Consider the following 16,599-nt stretch of genomic DNA (forward strand, 5'->3'; position numbering starts at 1 on the left):
TACAAGTCGCCGTGGTCCTGTTGACAGAGGCGTCAAGCTGCAGGCTAGGCTCAAACAAGACCCCTAAGTTGCGAGCCGACTCGGCCGCGGTCACCGTACCCAAGATAGAGGCTGGCCAAAAGTCGTCCGGCAGCGGGCGAGGAAGCCGATCCAAGGAGCAGTGAAGAACCTCGGTTTTCGATCCGTTGAATTGAAGCGAGTTGAGACGTAGCCATTCTGCTGTTGCCGACATGCACCGGTGGAAGGTGTCCCTCGAGACTGTCTCTTTGCCCTCAAATGAAAAAATCAGTTGAGTGTCATCGGCATAGTTGATGACTGATATGCCGAATGACTTTATCAAACTTATTAGGGGTCGGAGGTATAGGTTGAAGAGGATCGGACTGATCGCTGACCCCTGAGGTACACCTTGATTCACCTGACGCACGGCTGAACGAAACGGTGGCAACGCCACGGCCTACTGTCTGTTGCAGAGATAAGATGTTAACCAGCTTAAAGCCAAGCCGGTTACACCTGCTCTCCGAAGGCGGCCCAGTAAATCCGCGTGGTCCACCGTGTCGAACGCGGCCGACATGTCAAGCAGCACTAAGAATGCTGCCTTATCCATGTCGACACGCGTTCGTAGATCATCCAACACGGCAACCAAGGCGGTCTCAGTGCCATGGGCCGGCCTAAAGCCGAATTGGGCTACATGCAGACAAGAGTTGATTTCAAGGAAGTTGGATAAGGCTCTTGTGACCAGCTTCTCTATGATTTTTATCGGGAATGGTAAAAGCGAAATAGGCCTGTAATTGGCCGGACATAGAGGGTCCAAAGAAGCCTTTTTTAGCAAAGGTGTTACTACTGCCATCTTCCAACTGTCTGGGACTGAAGCTGTAGCCAACGACTGATAGCAGATGGTGTAAAGTGGAGGAAACAGCTCTGCCTGGAATGACTTCCAGATCTTATGTGGCATTGGGTCAAGTGGTGAACCCGAGGAAACGCAATTGGCCAGTACGCAAAATTCCTCCAAAGAGGGGATGGGAAAACAGGACAGCCGAGGTTGCCCTTCCTTGTCGTCGACCCACTCAGAATCCAAAGAATAGAAAGATTTTGAGGAGAGAGGCAGTAACGGGCCAGGCTGACCGGAAGCCAAAAATCCATTCAAAATTGTCCTGATTTTCTCCTCAAACGCAGAGGCCAGCGAATCGCACAGTTCCAGAGAGGGGGGAATAGCTGGCACTGCGCAGGCTGAGTTAGCTAGATTATTGACCAGTTTAAAAAGAGTCTGCGACTTATTAGAAGCCTTAGCCAAGGTGTCTTCCAGAAACTTAGCTTTGGCCATCCTTAAATGGGCTTTATTTTTGTGCAAGACCTCTTTATAGGCCGCCCTATCTGACGTATATGTACAAGTAAAAGTAAATCAATTATAAAGATACTTACTTTCCTGAAAATACGGATTGGATCTAGCTCTCCTGTGTCCTTGGTGTAAAACCATCAAATACCTAGATACCTATGATATTTATTGGAACATTGAGTTTCAGCAGTATACGCTTATATGGATAGACCCAGGCATTTTGTTAGGTTGTTGTATCCAATTAGACCTGTTCAGTATACATCGGAAAAGCATAAGATTGGTTACCCAACTACCAGAATCAACCACAATTCAGGCATGAAAGCAACGTGCATACAGTAGCAATGTATGTTCCTCAGTGCATTGGCAACATTATTCTTGCTATTTCTGGTTCAACCAATTTTAGATTTATCTTAAACACCCTTACTCTTTAGGACACAATAACACACCACACAGAAAAGCAAAAGCCTTTGGCTAAGCACTTAGCTTCAAGGGCTTTTTACAACAACAAAATTGCTCAGAGGTCATCACTCTTGGGGATCACATCTGAGAAAGCAACCCAACGACCCCTTGGTTTTCAAAGGTACTATATATCTATTGATTTATAAGTCAATGAATAGTTTAACTATATTAGTGGTGAATTGCACTAGTACTCCAAAGGCTTGATGCATTTGCAAGTTTGTCAACAGTTTATTCCTAATTGGGTTTAAAAAAGCATCACCATCATCAACACTGTTGCATCAGAGCAGATAATAAGTGCCACACAGTGAGAACCCAATCTCATTAGTGAAAGAATGAAATTATAGTTTAATTTGCATGTACTGTGGTGTATCACACCATGTTCATTTGTGGCTTCAAATATATGAATATATTCTTTTTTTAGAAGCTCTTATGTGTTTCTAGGATTACCTGCCCCCTGTTAGGTAGAAAGATATGCACATGTTTCCATATTTGTAAGCATCATTTTTTTTTACAATTTTTGCTGCCCTAAACCATGTTCCCTCTATGCCATACTGACACAAATGCTATTTTCTTTTCCCACGTACTGCTCCCCATCCACCTACTTTCTCCATCAGTACCCAAGTCGTTCTTCCCCATGTGCTGCTTTTCGCACAGCAACAGTATCTCAGTGCACTGAGATGAGCATGCCTGTTCCATGTGTGCACCAGTGTGTCCATGTATGTATATGTTAGTGTATGTGGGCATGCATGTATTTCTATTTTTATTCTGGAGATGTCTACAATATGTGGTGAATAGAAGTGATCTGGGTGGGCGGACATTGCTTGAGTGAGGTCTATAGGAAATTTTCTTTAAAAAGACAGACATGAGCTTCCAGCTGAATGAGGGTTCTTTGTGTTGTTATTGTAGTGTATATCGGTCACCCAAAAATATGTATACATTTTTTGAGACACCATTCAGAATAAAGTACACAGACACTGCTGACAATTTTCCAAGATCTTACCTGCAGTACAAACTATCAGAGGGTCTTAACACTTAAATAGAATTTAAAAACAAACCGACCTATTTCTGAAGTTTCCTTGAATCTCTGCTATCCATGTCTTGGTATAATCAGTTTTTATTTAAAATACTGTGAGAACAATGATCTACTTGAAAAGCAAAAATCGGGGAAAGGAGAGACGAAAAGGGAATCTCACCCTTTTTGAAACCTTGCCTAGGAGACATTAAAAATATGGGGATGCACAAAAAAATGCTACCTTGATTGAAATGCATTGTTTCTTGCTCCTATTCTTCAGCATTTTTAAAGATTCTAATTTATAACCCTGTATAATCATGCTTGCGTCAGGCAGTTTTTGCATCACTTAACGTATGATGGACACATTATATCACCTTGAGCATCTGTGCAGATGCTGCTTGTCTGTCAACAACGGCAAAGACCGGTATTCGAGCCTTCAACTTAATAAACAAAGAACAAAAATAAAGTGCAACAGCCGCTGTCAACATGCGCGCTCAGCAATATTATCAGGAGAAAGCAGAGCAGATCTAATTAAAATGCATTGAAAGGCAGTAGTACCGCTACTGATAGCAGCCGGGACTTACCACGCAGCATCCCTCTTCTCACTCCACTGTTTATGCGGGTCTGATATCTGGTAATGGACTCCATAAATCATCTCCACCAAGGAAAGTCACTCTGGCAGATAGGCCTTCTCTAGCCGCAATGATCTGAGCTCTGTATACAACTCCTGGTTTCGATACACTGTAAAGGGCTATGAATTGACATCAAAGGACAAATTTCCAGGCGATCCTTGTTGATTCAATTGAATAATAAAAAAAAAAGAACATCCATGATTCTTTGATCATCTGTCATGAATGTTTATCTTCTGTTTAGAAGCTGGAATTTTTACTAGGCGTACATTATAGATCAGTTTGATATCTATTATTTCTCCTTAATTGATTGTATGAAAAGCATTTTTAGAATCCTAATAAACAAGTTACATTTCTCCACCTAGTTTTTTAGGATGCTAAATTTTGCATGAAATACCATAAATAATAAATGCAGGGACTGTTTTGTGAGAATTTATTTCATTTTGCTTGGCTTGTTTTCATTTATGATAAAAAACGAATCGATATAATGCAACAAAATATGAAATCAATAAAATACATATTTTTACTATGTATATAATAAAAATTCCTTATAACATGATCATCAATATAGTTAGCATGTTTGTAAATTTTACAAGCATAATATAGCAAAGTCTATTATAATAGTATACCATGGTGCAATTTCCCTTGTGCTCCATTTTGCTTGCTAGACTATATATATTGTGTCATCAAAAAGTGCAGATATGTTTGTATATTCAAATTACTTTTGCACATGTCTCTGCAGCACCTCTTGCATGACAAACAGCTAGGTACTTTTGTTCATGTGTGCCATATATTTGGAGTTAGATTATATTTAGATTGTATATGTGTGCAAAATTCTTTAGCACATGCACAAAACATTTTAGCTCATGAGCGAAATGTATAAGCAGTAATGGAAACATAGAATTACATTATTCCAAACTTTGTATTAGACCAATTCCCCGTTAGCGCTTCCACTGCTCCATTTCGCTGTTAGATACGCAGCACACATGATGACTTTACCTGGTCTGGAAGGGCGAAAGCGATACTCATACGACAGTTGAAAAAAAGTTATTTACCCTCCATACCTTATGCTTACCCGCTAACGGTAGGGTATTTTTCTTTTCACAGTAAGGTACATTGCATTGTAGCTGATGCATGAATAGTCCCAGGGCGGGGCTTGGCAGCCATTGATTACTCTGAAGAGGAGCAGCTTAGGAAAAGTGAACATAACATAAGGCATTTAGTGGTCAACCAATGCTGCTATGGAAAATGTGAGGAAACACAGTGCTTAGGCCTGAGACTATGACGAATGCGGATGAATGAGGGTAACAACTCAGCAGCTCAACTTGTATGGTAGCTTTACCACACTCTCCAGCAGAAAAAAAATATTGGTGCTCTCCAATAATTTTATCAGTGCTGGGGTGCTGACTGATGTGGGCAGATAACATATAGAATTATACATGGGCAACATTGAATTATGGAGATGTTTTTCACCTCAGGGTTCTGAGAGACAGCAAAGCTCAACTTGTCTGTGATGTTACTCAGAACCCCAAAGTGAAAAACATCCCCGTAATTTACTTTTTGCCCATCTATAATTTTATTTTATGTATGGCCCTCAAAATCATGTGCCCCTGCTTTCAGCTGCTACAACACAGCCTCTGTTATGGTTCTCTGTGCAAAGAGGTAAAAGAAAACCTTCCCTGCCAGCCTTGTCCAACCCCAATCACTTCCCTGCCTTCATTCCCCCTGCTGTAGTTTTGTTTTCTCCTTTCATGAGCAGGAGACAAGCAGCGCTGCACTCTCAGAGAGCCCTGCCTGCTTGGCCTGGAAGTCCTTTATTACATCACAATAGTGGGTAATTGTTAGACATCACAGCCTTATGGTGGTCTTCCCCAGATTTATTGCCAGCTTGCCTTATATTTTTGCTGATTTCATAGCACAATACACTATATGTTCCCAGGGCCTGCACATTAAATGGTACTAGTGGGACTGCACTCAAGTAGCCCTTGAACATGTCTCATGCCTGCCATTTCAGTGCCTGTGTATGTTTAGTTTACACTGCCATGTTGACTTGACATTTAAAACCCCAGTGGCAAGCCTTAAACTCCCCTTTTATTACATATAAGTTACCCCTAAGGTACACCATAGGTAGCCTAGAGGGCAGGGTGCTATGTAATCAAAAGATAGGACATGTACTTTTACGTTTTACTTTTCATGGTGGTGATAAACTCCCAAACTAATTTTTTCACTATAGTGAGGTCTACCCCTCTTATAGCATGACATTCACGATTCCTTATTATGTTTAATAAGCTGTAATTCCTAATAGAGAGAAGGTATCTTTGTTATGTTTAGTACCTATGGAATGGTAATATTAAAATCTCTATAATGGCAAAGTTTAATCTATTGTTACTATTTTGAAAAGGCCACTTTTAGAAAGGTAGACATTTTACTGCTCTTAGTCATTTGGCATCTGTTGCCTGTCTTTGATCACTGGTTGGGCTGGGTGACAGCTGGTCTTTGACTAGTACCTCTAGACAGTTACACACAAAGTTAACCTTAGGGAGACTTCATGGATCTTTCTGGGAAGATGAAAGGGAGGAGCTGGGCACAGCCTAACACTGAATAGGCTGTATCCTGGCCACACACAAAGGACTGCATACCCCTGTAATGAGTCTGAAGCCAAGGCAGGAAGAAAGGACCTCTGTGTACTTCAAAGACCCTTCTTTTGTTATCAACTGTTGCTGCATCATAGGAGTGAGATATGACATTTGAAAACTAAAATAAATAGTACATACCAATTCTATTGAGAATGGCACAAAACTAGAGCTGTCATATGCTTTGGCCACATAAGTAGTCATCAGAGATTTTGAAAGCAGTGGATGAAGAGAGGTCAGGGCATACCACAGGTAGAAGGTGGTAATGGTGAACTGGGAAGAGCCTGGCAGAGTGTGGGACAGCATGGAGGCATAACTAGAATCACTGATATCAAGAGTAGCAATAGCAGAAGACAAAGTAAAACAGTTAACGTTAACTACAGACACTTGTAGAATCAAAATAAAAAAATTCTTAAAGCAACCAGAACATGTGAATGTCATCGATTTGCAGCAGTCTCACTTGTAATGCTTGAAGATAATAAAGGAGTTGTTTGCATTAGCCTAGTATTGCAAATTTATGATTGAAGGGAGCATATTTCATTTCAATGGACAAAGATCTGTGGTAGAACCACTGTAAATGATTATAACTTAAAACATAATACCTGAATCCAAGAGGGAAGCAAATATCTCTACTGGAAAGTGCTGTTAAGACAATGACTGAGAGATGGTAAGAACCATTGAAACCAAATATATACAGTGTTGGCAGATTTTGCTAATAAGTGGCAGTGTGATGGTGTTCTGAGGTCAATTCCTAAAGTCCTCACTTTTATTATTCACTCTGAAGAAAGTGATGCCCAGAATTAGGAAAAACTGCTGGAGATGAAGGTGAGGTCTGACATCTGCAATTTTAACAACTTTTGTTACAGACAAAGGCATCTTGTGTACTACTGGAGTAATTTAAGGTAAAACAATCTGATATCTTCACTGTTGTATTGAATAGTATTCCTCCCTTCATGCCCATGTGGTTTAGTTGAAATGGGAGATATCATTTTTTTGGAGAAGTGTCTTTGGTCATGTAGGCCAATACCTCAGTATTTGCATTTGAGAAGAGAACAGAGAATTATTCAACTTAGCGGCATGAGACAAAATAATCTAAATACCATGTACCTAGCTCACCTAAAGATCTATTTCACTTGAGAAAATAACCATAGGTTACAAGAGTGATTAGGCACTGTGATGCATACATTGGGGTAATGTCAGTTCAATTTTCAACAAATAGATTCAAGTATTTTGTAAATGCAACCTTGTCCAATGGTCAAGATATAACACGCTCCCACCCATACATCTTCAAAGTGTAACTTGTAACACTTTCAAGTGGTCTCAGTGCATATTCATCTTTGTGCAGCACCAGGATGTGGGAACACTGGGAGGAACCATGAGCCCACGCAAACTTAATCCTAGCATTCCTGAAACAGACTGAAGGGATATGTACCTTGGCATTCAACTATGGAACCACTTTTTAAGTAGTGAAGTGTATCTTTGGGCCCTGTGAGAATGAATGGTGTTAGTAACTATGATCACATTTGATGATACCTTCATGGCACTTCTAAAGGGTTGCGACCCATCACCGCCCCTTGAAGTGCAGCTAGGAAGCAGATCAGGATAATCACATGCAACATCAGTAGTTGAGGTTGACCTACAGGAGGCCCCAAGCTTCTGTGAGTACCAAGTGCAGTGTGGGTTAAAGTAATATCCACCACAATATTACTTTATTTCGATCCTGCTTCTTACGCATTATATTTTCTTTTTCTAAAATGTGTTTTAGTTGTTAGTTGTTAGAAGCACACAAAACATTCAGGACAACAAACCCGAGCAAATACCATATGGCGCGACCCTCTCAACTGGTTTCATGTCTTTCCTTCCCAATCTGTGATTCCAGCAAAACCAGGAAAAATGAAAAAATATCAAGCAGAATTTCGGAGACCCTTTTCTGTCTGAATCTACTTCTAATTAACATGTTGTTCCGGAATAGTGATTAGACTGATTGATGTTGTGCTTTCTAATTAATTTGTCTGCTAATTATCTTACCATGCTGGTAAGACTAGCAATACACAGTTTGCCCAAATGTTGCATATCCTGTAATCTAACACACCATAATTGCTGGTCAGGTTCAAGGATTACCTGTGGCTTGGTAGTTAAATGGCAGCATTTAGTCAGGCTTCGCTTTGATGAAGCCTTTTCTTGTTCATTGTGGCTGCTCATTAAAATAGGTCATGATTTTTTCTATCAGTGGATATCCTACAGTAAACACAGAACTTTAATTTCAGAAGGTGTCTGGCAGCCTGATTCCCATGGTAATCCCCAGCCCACGAGTTATTGGTTTTCATTTAATTTTGAATGTCAGTTTTAAACCTTTAAGTACTGAGCCCAAATGAATTTTTCATGGGAGGCCCTTTATTCATCATTAGGAGTAAATTGTATTGAATAGGTCACAAGCATAGATCTGGATCTTTGCCGGAATCTTTGAAAAAGCTGCACTTTGGCCTGTCTCTTATCTTCAAAGCAACCTTAAAAGGTGATGCTTGTGATAAAAAGGACTCCCAGTATCTCTTTTTCCTATATGTGTTCACACTTAGATATTTTTTAGGGGATGGAATATTGTTTTGTTTTAACTGAATTAAATTGTTTGGAAAATTAATTATTTTAGAATATGCAGACATTTATTTGAATACTTTCTAAACTAGATATAGTATAGAAGAGGCCTTTTAGGGTCATGGGAAATGTTCACTCCGCATTGGTTAGTGTAATTAATGGTTCACTAACAGCCCTGTAGTGTGGATTGATCGAACCTTTTATGGGTGGCATTTTTCACAGTAGGTTTTAAGACTCCTGTCCTGCCCATATTTTAATGCATAGGTAGTCTATGCATTAAAATATGGGCAGGACAGGAGTCTTAAAACCTACAGTGTCTGCCTTGGGGGTCTCAGACACTCTATCACTAAATTAAAAATTACGCCAAGTGTAGGTATGTAATTTCCATTTGATCTTACCTGGGCATCACCTCAGCTTCTGCAAACCTCACAAGCATCAGAATGCAAGCTGCTTTGAGCTTAAGTCCCTCTGTAGGCCTAGGAACAATAAAGCTTTTGTGAAGCCTGAGACCAAAGTGTCACATGTAATGCAATTTGTACTGCACGCAGCTACCCCACAGGGTTTCCCGGTGCAGGATAGTGCACAGGTCTGATAAAAAAGCTAAAACAGGTTTTCAGGAGTGAATTACAATTCCTTAAAGCTGAGGGGAGAGAGTGCCACAGTTTAGGGCCCACATATGCAGAGGAGCGGCCTTTCCTGTGGGTTAAATGGAACCTCGGTACAGAGAACAGAGTTTGATTTGAAGATCTTATGGAACAAGTCATCTGGGAGGGAGCCACCAGTTTCTGAATGCAGCGAGGTCCTAACTTATGTTTGGCTTTAAACATGAAGCACAAGGCTTTAAACTCAATGCACTTAATGATCCTCAACCAATGCAATTCACAAAGCAGCAGAGGCAAATTTTGGTCAGTTGAAGAGCAGCTTTGCTGCGGTATTTGCACCACCTGAAGGCCCCAAACCAGGGTCTTGTGAGCACCTAGTTACTACACGTTACAATTGTCCAGTCTGGATATGATTAGGGCCTGGAGGACCATTTTTTGCTCTGCTAAAGGGATCAGCCACTTGCAATTTCATGGAGAGGTTATTATCCATGAAAACACCCAGATTTGTCATTATCTGACACCATCTTGTAGTGTAAACCATTAGCAACCATGAATAAACAGGGTGGGCTTGCTTCAAAAGCTATATACAAAAATTAGGCAGCATGGATACGCACTCTGAAAAAGCTTGGGACCAGTGGATAATGCCCTTTCTGCCCCCTCTTATCATGAGATTGTGTATGCCCCTTAACCCATTCCATGTTCGCGCTGGCCAACGGCTGTCGCAGGCACTACCTCGCTAGTGCTGCGCACGTCTGTAGGCCGACGCAGCCCCGCCCACTGATTAGAACTACCGCACTGCGGCGGAATTCGCGCTGCAGTTAAGAAGTTAAGGTTTATTACATTACACACTGCAAATTCTTTGTAAGTGCTCACTGAACATCAGACTACCCCATGCTGCCTCTCCCTCTGTTTTGCTTACCAGTCCTCACTTCAGGAAAGCATGAGTCAACAGCTGGGCCTTCTGGACTGTGGGCAGAACCAAACTACATGAAATTCATGAAACTCATGTAAAGTAAATTATTTCATTTTGCCTTCAAAGGGGTGTAACTGAAGAATGTCGGTCAGGAGTTGCAAACCAAGTGTCGTGACTAAAGTCTCCCCACACCTTGTGCCCATATTGTCACTTTTTGCATCACACCTGATGGAACTGAATTGACTCAATAGTGAGACATAGTGCTTTATAATATCAAACACCAAAATAGATATTATGAATTCCTGCTCTATACTCCAAATGTGTGGAAATCCATACCCCAAGCATTACCATTTGATGCTGTTAATTTCAAACATACAACACACGAAGCATGCCCCCTAAGGTGGGTGAGGGTTTTAGTCTAAAGAAAATATTGCTTCTCGAGTCATAGAGACATAATTCTAGAATCTTAGTGGGCACCACTGTGCCACTTGAATAATTAGACCTTAAGTACCACGTGTACTCTGTGTTTAAGCATGATACTCCCTGGCCCCTTTTGTGTCTCTGCTGTTAATTTGAATACTTGTCAATCACCTCAAAACATGGCTCTGTCTGCCGACGTAGATTCAGGCTCTTTGTATGTTTTCTTTCTTTGCTAGTGGTACCACTTACATACCTGAACATCCTTCACCTAACTGTCAGTGCACCTCATCATCACAAAACTAAAGAAATGTGTGTATAGAGAGAAAAAGCTGTTCTGTGGAGGAATCATATGGAAACAGTGCTTACTTTGAGTCGATGTTTGCATGTGGGGCCTACCAGCGCTCTTTTGTTAGGGGACCAGAGCTTATTTTGCCTCATCAAACTTTGATCTAGAGTAAGAGAAAAAATACACAGAAGGGGCAAAGTAAGAGGAAGAAAAAGATGAAAAAAGTGACCAAGAGAGATAGCAGGGAGGATAAAGAGACACGGAGTGTCTGGTTGTGGATAAAGAGACACAGGAAGTCTGGTTGTGGATTAAAGAGGCCTGAGGTGGAATCAAGACTACTTAGACTTTGTATGTAGCACACTGAACTTCTATAGTGCTGGAGAGTAACTTTTAAGGAATACAAATTAACAACTACATGCAGATGTTTGTGCATCATGTGTGACAAAGAGAATTACTTTAAGAAAATTGTGCACAGAGGGAATCGTGCTTGGCTAGTACACCGTCCCGGCCACAATTAGGAGGGTGCTTGCATTAATGATAGGCCCCTTCCAACTCCAGACTCACGCTGGATTTGCCATAGAGTCACCCCCTCTGGATAACTGAAATTCCACGATGTGGACACCTTTTCATCGATGCCACAGTTGCAATGTTTTAACACATCAAACACAACCTACGGGCAATCAATTTCACTTGACCCGTACACCTTCAATGTGACGCTGGCCTCGGATGGCCCAAGCACGATTCCCTCTGTGAACTCCAGACCGAGAGTGCAGCCCTAAAGATACTGGTCCCACTTGAATTTGTGCACACTGATCCTTGGGTGCAATATTTAAAATGACCTCATGGATTACATCTCAATCTCCTACAGCACCAACTGAATTTTCTGTAACACAGTCCTGCTGATGACCTGAATTACATATACGTTGAAACGCCTTAGACTATTCTTGGGCATTTATTGGTTTCTATAACTTGTTAAATGATTTATGTTCACTTAAAAATTTGTTTTGTAACCAATTTCCAAATTCTATCTCCTGTGCCATTTTCTCTGTTTTGTACACTTTCTCACATGCCATTTGTGCCGTTTACTTCTTGCACAAGCACTGACTTCCAAACGAATGTTAGGGTTACACCCACATACAAGTAAATAGTGCTGATTCACTCATTGTGTTCAATATTTTTCTCAATATTGATCGATCAATACAACTTTTACATACTATTGATGTCTCCCTGTTTCCTTTCAGTTTTAATTGATGTTTTACACTTTACATAGCTGCCTAGACCTCTATTAGACAGCAAACTAAATTGTTTGTAATGTGTTACATGTTGGCGATAGACATCTATAGTGTCTGACTGACAATTTATATATTTTTAATTGCAGTGTTGAAATTTCCTATGCTGCACTTCCATCATTCCATATATTTTTATCCAGATATGTTATCCAAATGAATAGTGGGACTTAATTTATCTAACCAAGAATGACGAAAGCCGGTGATTTAAACTTAGAATGCTTAGAACACCTTGTTTGTCAGTAAAGACAATTCAGTTAACTGATCAGTACTGCAGGTGATCCAAACGAAAATTTGAGTTCTCCCTACTTTGGATTCCTCAGCTTCCTGGCATTCTTTTCTAGGTCAATCATAAATATTACAATCACATACGAAATATAGCAGAATCAGCAGGTGACAGCTTGACTCAGCATTCTTGGACCCAAAGAGCACTTTGTATTCTCTGCCTTTCAAATGCTCTTTAGAGTTTCAACCACATTACTTTGACCTCTGTGCACAGGAGCATTTCACATACACTACAAGGCCTCGTTGTTTGCCAAGATGCAGCATTTTATTGTTATAATTTTAAATAAAGTTTGCAAGGGAAATGCATTGCATTTGCTTTTCCTGTTATTCTGAGTGATTGCATCGATTGACATTAAGTTAACTATGTGTCTTTGTTAAGTTAAGACGGCAGACCATTATTTTCAACAGTGACACTATTTGCATTTCACTGGACATTGCGATTGAAATGGTTGGGTACATAGGATGAGATCAGTGCCCATACTAAAAGGACAGGACACAATGACTGACATCTGAAGTTTGAGTTTTGACTCATGCCTCTCTCACTTGTCAAAGGTCAGACCCTGTCTCCAAGTGTACACTTACCTAATGAACAATACATGTTTCTGTATGTTGCTGTAAATTTCCAAACATCTAAGCCACACCTTGCTAAAATTTGAAAGACTGACCATAATGTTGTCTAATTACAGGACATACTCTCATTTTTCAGGGGTAATTTATAAGGTTTGTTTGTGACTGAAAAGTTATCATTACACAAGCAATAAAAGAGAAATATATCACATATCTTTGACAGAGATATGGTCATTCCTACTAGTAAATTAGGAATAGGAGTGTGTGACATGCCAAGGGTGGCTTAGTGGCCTTTAATCCTAGACGTAAAGTATTCCTGCCACTGCTAAGGGCAGGGAGTAGACTGTGTCCACACATAACATGCCCTTAAAATTGCCTCTGCCTAATATCTTACCCTCGAAGGTGTGTGATGATCTGTCTATTCTGATTACTAACTGCGAGTAAGGACTATGAGTAATCCTAAATGTTGCGGGGTCATTGAAATTCCCCTGTTGTGCCCCTGCAACAGTTAACTGGTGCCAGTCAGCTGATATGTGACAGTCAGGTGCAAACAATTCTGTGGAAGAGAGTGTACCTATCTGAGTGAGCTGGTCATCTGACTGTAGGCCAGGCGGTCTAAACTTTGTCTCCAATAAAGTTAGGCAGAATTGGGAAACTTTGCATGACTTTGTAAAGGGTGAAGTTCTCTTACTATACACAACATTGCAGGTATAATGTTGAGCTTTACCCATCTCTGATTATCAGCAAAAAGCTAGCAGATACATGCAAAATAGAAGAAGAAATCTGCAAAGGTAGATTTTATAAACCTAGAGCACTTACATTATATTAGGTCATTATTAAATGTGATTTTTGGTAGCTGAATATCAAGTAATGACACTGAAACTGGTTTTGGAGATCAACATAATTCAGACTAGGGATAAAATAATAAGACTGAGGGCATGCGAGGCAGGGCTTGGGTACAGAAGCAATTCAATGCTACAAAATAACCACAATCCAGCAATTGCTTCTAAACTGTGATCCATATTCATGAAGATTTTGAATTGTCCTTGCATTGTGCAAGGTGACAGAAGAAACAGACAAAGGCTTCAGTAATATTATCAAAAAGCCATATATGATTTGTGCTGCTTTGCATGTCTTTGTAAAGAAATGTAACACAACTCAGCTGCTTTCGTGTTATGCGGAAATTAAACTTGGGAGGCATTCTGTGGGTGAAACGTGGATGTCCCCATGCATCCACCCATGGATTTTGATGCCTTCCCATATTTACTAAATCTAGTTAACCTGGGTATGCATTAAAATCCCACTCGTTCCGCGGTGAGGCATAATGATGAGAAATATCTTTAATTCTCTTCATTATTATCTTTTTCAACATGTTCCCCATTCTGTAGCACACAAAGAAAGTGAAAGATGCCCCTAAGGATTTATGTTGTGCAGGAAGGAAATTCAGTACTACCTGTAACACTGGCACCCTTGCACCATGGTTCAAGGGTGCCTGCATTGGAACTAGGCAACATGCAGTGTACCATTCCAAGGAGAGTGGGCAGAAACGCTCCATAGCTATGTAAATATGAAGCAGTTCTGCTCTCTCCCGTTCACGCAATGCAGTGCACTAACTTTGCTTGCTGCCCTACATTGTGTGAAAGATTAGTAAATATTCTCCTATATATGTTCTTTTGTGATGCAGTGAAGAGGTCAAGCCATTTCCTGTTCAGCCTTTCAGATCTCACAACTTTTTCCAGCAAAGCAGTTATGCATTGGTTCAGGTACAAACTCATAGTTTAGAAATTTCAACTCAAACATTTGCCATATGCCATTAATATTTGCTTAAGATACTGTATTACAAAACTGCACCAGGTGCAGAACTACTGCATTACTTCTTTGTGCCTATTCTCACTATGCCTGGCTGGTAGCTTTCCATGTATTTCAACTGTTGGGTGAGTTCCTCCCTGTGCATTGGATGCATCTTGATTTAGATGCAGGAATAACAGTGGCAGTTTGTACACACAAAATTACTCACAATGAAATTTCCGCCATGTTGCTCTACTACGATACACAATTTCCTGGCCCATTCTTAGCATGGTTTGAAGATGTGGAGTCTTGAAAGGTGCCGTGGCCTTAGGCTCAGGGGCTGGTATGTCTGTACATTCTCCTAATGGATAAAGTATGAATATTGTACAAATACTCGCCTATGACTATCTCAATATAGACACAACAGTGGCTTCAACGATCTCCCATTGGTCCACTTTGGCACATGGAAGTAAACTCTAATGCAATATTCTGTTAATTTTACAGATACTGCTAGTATCTGTTTCTTTAAGATGTGGGCAAAACCATCATAATTTTACTTGTGCCCTGTGATGCCTCAGGAAACAGAAAATTGGTACAGGAATTGGAGTTGCTAAATCTCCCCTGCAGCATTTCCACATTTTTCACCATCCTGCATGGAAAATGTACCTACCTATAGATGGTGAAATATTCGAGGGGGGCTGTACTTTGGTATTTCTGCAAGGGCTACAATTTTCGGTTTGCCTGGAAATACTGGTTGGCTTGTTCCTACAGTAGCAGAGCCAAGGCAGATTTGAATTTGGGTGATCTCTGCTAAGAGTGATACAGTGGGCGACATGATGAACTGGAATGCAGTCCCAAGAAAGAGTCAGTGGTTGAGATTAATTTCAATACTTCTTCCATCACTTTGTTGTTTGGTTATGTATGCCTACTATTTGTTCACTGGATCAGAAGATTGTTACAAGGAGGGAGGTTGTAGTAGTTTCCAGAATTCTCCTGCACATGGCACTAGTCTGACACTATACAACCAAACTGGCCTGACATGTCACCAGAACGGTGTTTCCACAAAATGTGCAGCAAGTTGGGTAAAGGTGGATACATGAAAATGATGTAAGGATATGACCTCCAAATCTAGCCACCCTTTCCATAAAAAATTTCAGGAACTGGCCATGTATATTATGCACTTTGCCCTACATATAATTATTAATGGCACCAATGTACCAAATCAACTACTTCATATGCTTTTATTCTTTTTTTAAATTTGAAAAACTTAGAAAGGTGACTGTAGTTTCTACAATCAAAGGGCCTGGCCCAAGTTACAAGCTTTCTGTTGTTACTTACTCTTGTAGACCTGTGTCTGAATTTCAGAAGTGACTAACTCTTGGAGTTTAGCAGTAAGCCAAGAGTACTACAGAAACACGTCAAACATACGCACAACAAAGCCTTTGTGAATAGGTCCCTAGCTTAAAGAGGCAGCATCACATACTGGATAGAAGCAGATCACGAGTACCATAAGTGGAGCAACCAGCGCAATGAATGGATCACATATCTTAATGCCCTCTTAAATCTAGGGGAGTACTTAGTCACACATGTGGCAAATGTCCAGTTTGTCGTATTGCAAGTGCATTGTAGTCAGTAGCATTTGTAATACAGCGGACAGCACATCTGCCATGTTTTAAGAGAGTATCCCATCTGTTCAATTCTAAGTAAGGCTCGAAGCCTAAATAGGTCTTGCTGCTCCGATTAGTCATGAGCCCTTACAACAGAGGCAACATGGTAAAATACGTCCTGATGTAT

The 16,599-nt window shown here is 40.5% G+C and overlaps 1 protein-coding gene across 3 annotated transcripts in view; it reads left to right on the top strand.

Moving 5' to 3' along the window:
- The window catches only part of NLGN1 (neuroligin 1), a 771,234-nt gene that overhangs the window by 391,841 nt on the left and 362,794 nt on the right, over positions 1–16,599 (top strand). The gene's annotated exons all lie outside the window — the stretch shown is intronic.

Source organism: Lissotriton helveticus, chromosome 11, assembly GCF_964261635.1.
Source record: "Lissotriton helveticus chromosome 11, aLisHel1.1, whole genome shotgun sequence".
Taxonomy (NCBI): domain Eukaryota; kingdom Metazoa; phylum Chordata; class Amphibia; order Caudata; family Salamandridae; genus Lissotriton; species Lissotriton helveticus.